General features: G+C 43.8%; 1 pseudogene; it reads right to left on the reverse strand.

The window, feature by feature from the left end:
* Positions 1-440: 440 nt before the first annotated feature.
* LOC121010049 (60S ribosomal protein L10a-like) lies at positions 441-6265 on the reverse strand (annotated as a pseudogene).
* Positions 6266-6679: the final 414 nt, after the last annotated feature.

Consider the following 6679-nt stretch of genomic DNA (forward strand, 5'->3'; position numbering starts at 1 on the left):
AGACTGCAGGTGCGATTAAGGACCTAGAGATGGAGAAATAATCCTGGGTTATCTGGATGGGCTCAATGTAATCACAAGGGTCCTTAAAAGTAGGAGAGAGAGGCAGAGGATAAAGGGAAGTAGATATGACAATGCAAGCAGGGTTGGAGTAATATGCAAGAAGGACTCAACCCACCACTACAGACTTTCAGAGATGGAGGAAGGGGACACATATCAAGGGATGGAGGCATCTTCTAGAAGCTGGAAAATGCAAGGAAATGGACTCTCCCCTAAAGCATCCAAAAATGAATGCAGCCCTGCTTATACCTTGATTTTAGCCTAGTGAGACCCAGGTCAGACTTCAGAACTATGTGATAATAGATGGAGTGGGGCAGGGTGGGGGGTGTTGGTTGGTTTGTTAGTTGGGTTTTTAGTAGCACTAGTGTTTCTTAAACTATGCCTTAGCATGAGTACTGGGGCTTGCCCATGGTGCTCTTGATGTATAACCCCAGACATTCAGCCAATTCTTCATGAGCAATGACACCAGAAAATTGACAGCTGATTAGATGTTGTACACAAGCTCATCATCTGTCATCTTCACGTGCCCAACAGCCATGGCCAGACACAGCATCTTTTTCATCTGGAATTTGATCATGGACTTCACTTCATCCACTTTGGCCATTATGTCCTCACTGTGGGTCAGCAAGGAAGGGAACTTGCCAGCCTTATTCGGGCCTCAGCCCAGGATTCGTGAGATCTGTTTAATCAGAGATTCTAAAGCCAAAAAGGCATCATACTTTTTGGCCAGTTTCTTGATTAATTTTTTATAGTTGTTGAGTTTCTTCGGTGCCTCAGTGTCTATGTGGGAAAAGTTCAGAGCCTTGGCCTCATCACGGTGCTGCTGGTCGCCCCAAATACGTGAACCTGGAGTGGGGAGTGGACTTAAGCCTGATGGTGCCGAGAAGCATTTGTTCAACTAAGGGTTGTAGTTCTTCAAGCTGATCTACAGCTCCACCCCCTCCAAAAACTTTGGGTGCTTGCACTGGTTCCCGTGCAGGACTTCCGGCGGGGCCTTGTGTAAGATGTCCTGCGAGAAGGCTGCTCACGGTGCCGCTCGCTGCAATAACCGGAAAAAGAGCTCTATGCGTGTTGTTTTAAGCCACTACGTTTGTAGTAATTTGGTAGGGTAGCCACAGGAAACCGATACAGGTGGCATTCCCCGTGAGCACCTGGGTTGGATCCGGGCAGTCCCACTTAACAGGCTGTAGCAGGAGGCAAGTTGTTCAACCTATATAAGCTTCCATTTTCTAGTCAATAAAATGAGGGCAATAGTAGTTATTTCATAAGGTTATTGGGATAATTAAATGAGGCAATTTGCATAAGCCTCTTTGCACTCTGTCTAGCTCATTTTAAACATTTGTTAAAGGTTAATTATTGTTGCCGTTATTAAGACCTGCTGCAACCGACTGTTATCGTTCACACTTAGTTGTAAAGGATCCCCCCGCCTGCCCATCAATGATGGAACTGCAGAGTCTTCCTGGACGTGGTGTGCGCTCCTTCCCTCATCGTTAGGCTTGGTCTTGGGACTTCTTTGGCCAATGGACTGTGAGCAGACTCCAGCCAAGCCACTTCCAAGGGGAAGCTTTCAAAGCAGGTGCATAGTTTGGCCCTGCCTCTTGTTCTTTCCTCATTGTGACAAGAAAGACATTTCCCAGAGAAGGGCCGCTCCTTCCACCTGAGTCCTGGCTGAGAAGACACGTGGCACAGAGCCACAGCACATGTAAAGTGAGATGTAAATGTTTATTGTCGTAAGTCATTGAGATTTGGGGGTTGTTTTTTTTCATAGTAAAGTTGACAAACCCACCTCCCGTAGATGCTTAGAGAGTCTGCCATCTCACACACACATGCACACACACCTCCCTCCAGACTATCTGCAAGAACTACACTTTGTCCACAACTACTCTGACACTCACGTGGGCATTCTGTAATGCTAATGCTAGGACCCCAGAGGCCCTAACCAGAGTTAATCCAAGAACATATGGACCCATGGCCCCATGTGGGCAAATAAAGGCTTTACCCAAGAAGTTTGGAATTGTGACCTAAAGGCAGCTAGAGAACTTTGCCTATGCCTATAAATAAGGAATTGGGGAAGAAGGAGAATCCCTAGAAATTACAGCCTGGTCATCTTGGATCTTGCAGCTGGAGAAGCAGAGAAGGCATATTTGCAGGGACAGAAGAGTAGAGATGGAAGAGAAGAACACATGGTGGCCTAAGTCCCTAGCAGTTTAGTAACTCCTGGAGTGGTTCACCCTGAGGCGCTTGGGCTCCATAGAATAAGCCAGTCTCCTCTCAGTAAGTACCCTCTCCTTCTTAAGAAAGCTCAAGTTGGTTTCTTTAACCTTGAACCACAAGCATCTTGGCCAAGATGAAGTTCTAGGCATAAGTCTTACTCTTAGGAGGTAGCAAGGAAAAGGTTCCATCCATGAGAATCCCAAAAGCCCTGAGGGACCAATCTGCATGTAACAGAGGACACAACCTCCCCTCTTCCCTGTCTGACTGAGCCCCATCGGTGTAGAGCTCGTAACTCCCCATTTGTTGCAAACCTGAGCTCTTTTGGGCACATGAGTCAGAGAGGTAGAGGAAAATGGTTTAAGTACAATTCATTCACCATTAAACATATACATTAGACTCTTACTCATTTCTAGACACCACGAAAATGGGAGAAATACTAGGAAGATAGCCCCATCTTGCCATTTGTGAGTATGTAGCTTAGCAGAGGGTAAGAGGGTAGGAAAGAAGGTCAAAGAAAAGGTTCCAGGTGGGAGTTTGGCTCCATCTCTGCCACTAACTAGCTCTGTGGTTTCAGTAGTCATTTTATCGTTCTAGCCTTCAACTTCCTATCTGCAAAATAAGGGCCTAGATTAAATGATTTCTTCCAGGTTTTTCCATGATGCCTGGCCCATTGCCACTATAGCTAAGATCTGATAAGCAAAAAGTCGCCATTGTCCTTGGACTGTCAATAATTTCCACATAGGGTATGAGGCCAGCTTCATCAGAACCGTGCGGGATACAGTCTAGAAATGAAGATTTTTCGAGCCTCAACTCCAGATTCCTATTCAGTGGGGCTAGGCATCACCCTGGTTAGTGCTGATTTTAACACATGGTCAAATTTGGGTACCACCTTCTCAGGCTATTATGGATTCTGCAGAAATGTCCCAGCTTTCCTTTGAGCACATAAACAATCAGCAGCGTGATAAATTGATAAGCTGTACATTAATTGTTAATACTTACATAGCAATTCTTACCCAGCCTGGCACTGTACTAAGTGCTTCATACATAGTATTAGCTCATTTAATCCTAACAACCCTGGGAGGTAAGTATGTCACTCTCTCCAGGACAATTTTAATTGTTTTATTCACCTGTTCTTCCTCAATGCAGTTACAGACTTTGATCAGGCCTTCCCTATAGGATAGTAACTCAAATAAATAATTAAAATGAAATAAAACACAAAAGGAGAAGAAGCCCTAATTTAAAAGCTAGCTGCTCTGTGAGCCTGCCTCATGCCCACAACTCCTTCATGACCCCATGTCAGTATTCACCACACCTCCAGTAACATGTGAGGAAAAATGGCAAAGAAATGAACTGTACTTCCCAGGGTGGGGTGATCTAATGCAACAGAGATTTAGTTGTGGGCTTATTCTGCCACGGACCCAGATGTCAGGAGAAATCTATGCATCAGAAAAGGTAGAAGCAAGGGACCCAGTTGGATGACCTTGAAATTTTATGATCAGATGTGATATTTGACATTTATACTCTGGATACATTAATAACCTGCAAATATTGAGGAAATGAGGAAAGGAGTGGGGACATAAGCCACTGAGGATTTTATTGGATCTAGGGAGGGTTCTATCTCAAGGAGGAATGATAACAAGGGACAGTAATTTAAACAAGGCATTTAATTATCTCACATATTTAAGTTTGGAGCTAAGTGTTCCTGTGTTGCTTCAGCATTGCATCATGGATCCTTATTACTTTCTTTTTTCCATTCTTTTACTCTACCATCCTACAAAGTAGAGATTCAGCCTCCAGCATATAAACTCATGATTACAAGATGGCTGCCATAACCCTGAGTATTATATCCTAACACTACAGCATCCAAAGCAGGACAGGAGAGAATAAGCCCTTTCTTTATACATCTCTCTCTCTGTTGCCACACAGGAAAACTTCTTCCAGAAAGAACATTCCCCTTAAACCTCTTTGGTTAGAACTGAGTCACTTGGCCACTTGTAAGGTTTGAATTGTGCCTCCCCAAAATTTATGCATTTAAGTCCCAACCTCCAATACCTCAGAATCTGACCTCATTTGAAGATAAGGTCTTTACAGAGGTAATCAAATTAAAGTGAAGTCTTGGAGCACCTGGGTGGCTCAGTTGGTTGAGCATCTGACTCTTGATTTCAGCTCAGGTCATGATCTCACAGTTCATGGGATCAAGCTCCTTGTTGGGCTCTGTGCTGAGAGCAGGGAGACTGCTTGGGATTCTCTCTCTCTCTCCCTTTCTCTCTGCCCATCTCCCACTCTCTCTCTCAAAATAAATAAATAAACATTTATTTTTTAAGGAGTGAAGTCTTTAAGGTGGGTCTTAGCCACCAGTGAAATTTGGACACGGAGGGCAGGTGATGTGAAGACACGGGGAGAAGGAAGACAGCCATCTACAAGGCAGGGAGAGGAGTCTGGAACAAATCATTCCCTTATAGCCCTCAGAAGGAAGCAGCCCTGCTGACACCTTGATCTTGGACTGCCAGCCTCCAGAACTAGAAAACAAATTCCTGTGGTTTAAGCCCCCCCCCCCCCCACCCAGTTTTTGTACTTTGTTACAGCAGGCGTAGCTAACGAATACAGCCACCTCTACCTGACTTCAGGAGATGCCATGAACGTGAATACATAATCAGCCTCTGTTGTGTGAGGCAGACCTGTGAGCATAAAAATAGAGGAGAATGTCTGTTGGCCGGGCAACCAATGGCGACAGTCCATCTTTGTTTGCAAGTCCCATAAACAGATTCCGACTAACTTAGCCAGAATAGGGAAGCCTTAGGTTATGAGGACGGGGTTAGGATAAGGGAGGTAGGAAGGCTAGAGAACCAAGCTCAGAAAAATGCAGAAAGCAGGGTGGGACTGAGGGTCTGGAGAGCAAGAATGACATAACCTTCTCATACTTCCCCCACTCCAATGAATGTGATCCTAATACATTTTCTGCCCTTAAAATCCCAATGAATCTGAGTCCCAGGAGAGCAGGGACCTAGCTTGTGACAAAAGTAGAAGAGAAGAGGCTAACCTGATTTAAGTATAACAAAGCAAGGGCATACTTGGCTGGAGACAGGTAATTTACCAAAAGGAAATGATGGAATTACTTCTTAAGAAAACTAGGAATAGAGGCTGGGAGGCAAGAGAAATTAAATTTCCACTACACTGGTGGAAGGGCAATGGGTACAGAAATTGGAGACAAACAGGGCTTCCTTATAAGCAACCTAACCCCAACCTGGGAATGGGTCCTCAGGGCGAAGCCCCAAGTTACATTTAAGCTGCCCATACTTTCCGTTCTAAAACCCTCACCCCCAGGGCATGATCATTAATTACCCAGTATCCATTCCAGGTTCATTTTCCAGTCTCTTCTTCTAGGTCCTCCCTATGTATTCCCTTTGGATCGTAAGCCCTCAAAGGACCAAATTAAGAAGCAAACACAAAAGCAAATGGTTTAAATTCACCAGGATCACTCACTTTCTTCAAATCCAGTACCTTTGTCCATGCAAATAACAAAGACAAAAAAAATCACTTGAGTCTGTATCGACAAAGCACCAAAAACATTCAGTCGATTAGATCAAGTTGGCAAACAGCCTGTCACTCAGGTTGAGGGAGGGGAGAATCTGGCAAATTAGATGTTTGACTGAATTGACGGGCTGTCTTGGTCAAAATACATCCTTTTTATTAAATGTTGAGAGATCATAGTATATCAAAAAGAAAATCTGCAAAAGCCACTTTTCATCTGTGTAAACATTAAAATCAAGGTGGCATATTGGAAATCTCTAAATAACACTTTGTCTATCTAAGAGGGTGTAATTCTTTGGGTCAGAATAAGTTAGGAAAGAAAGCCTCCGTTTCAAGTAGAAAAGGCTTGAGAGACTAAATTACCTGAAGACAGTGTGTCGTCTATATCAATATGATTTCTTACCACCTCTACCATTTCACACTGCTTGCATGGTGACAGCTCCATATACTGAGGGAGCACCATGCTGTTTTCTATTTATTATCTTATTTAATCTGACCAGTAATTCCATAAGGTAAGGACTGTTATCTTCATTGCAGAAAGAAGAAAACTGTGGCTTATGTGGTGTAAGTAGCTTCCCCAACTTTACACAGATATTAAATTTCAGAGAGGAGACTTGAATTTATGTCTGATTTCAAAGCCCTTGGTTTTAACCACCATGTTGGTGGCTGCCTTCTGAGAGTATTCAACTATTTCTTCCTAGCCACACTGCTGACATCTTTTTCCTTGGGCTGACTCAAGAATTCTAGAACATTCTTTTCTAATTGTTCTGGGTCAAAGACTATCTCTTTTTGTTAGTTCCCATAAATGCAAAAACTCCAAAGTCCTGGCTGCAAAATCCCTTAATCCAACTTGCCCTCGCCTTTCACAGAGGCTCAA

This window comes from Herpailurus yagouaroundi, unplaced genomic scaffold, assembly GCF_014898765.1.
Source record: "Herpailurus yagouaroundi ecotype Mexico unplaced genomic scaffold, PumYag 190, whole genome shotgun sequence".
Lineage (NCBI taxonomy): Eukaryota > Metazoa > Chordata > Mammalia > Carnivora > Felidae > Herpailurus > Herpailurus yagouaroundi.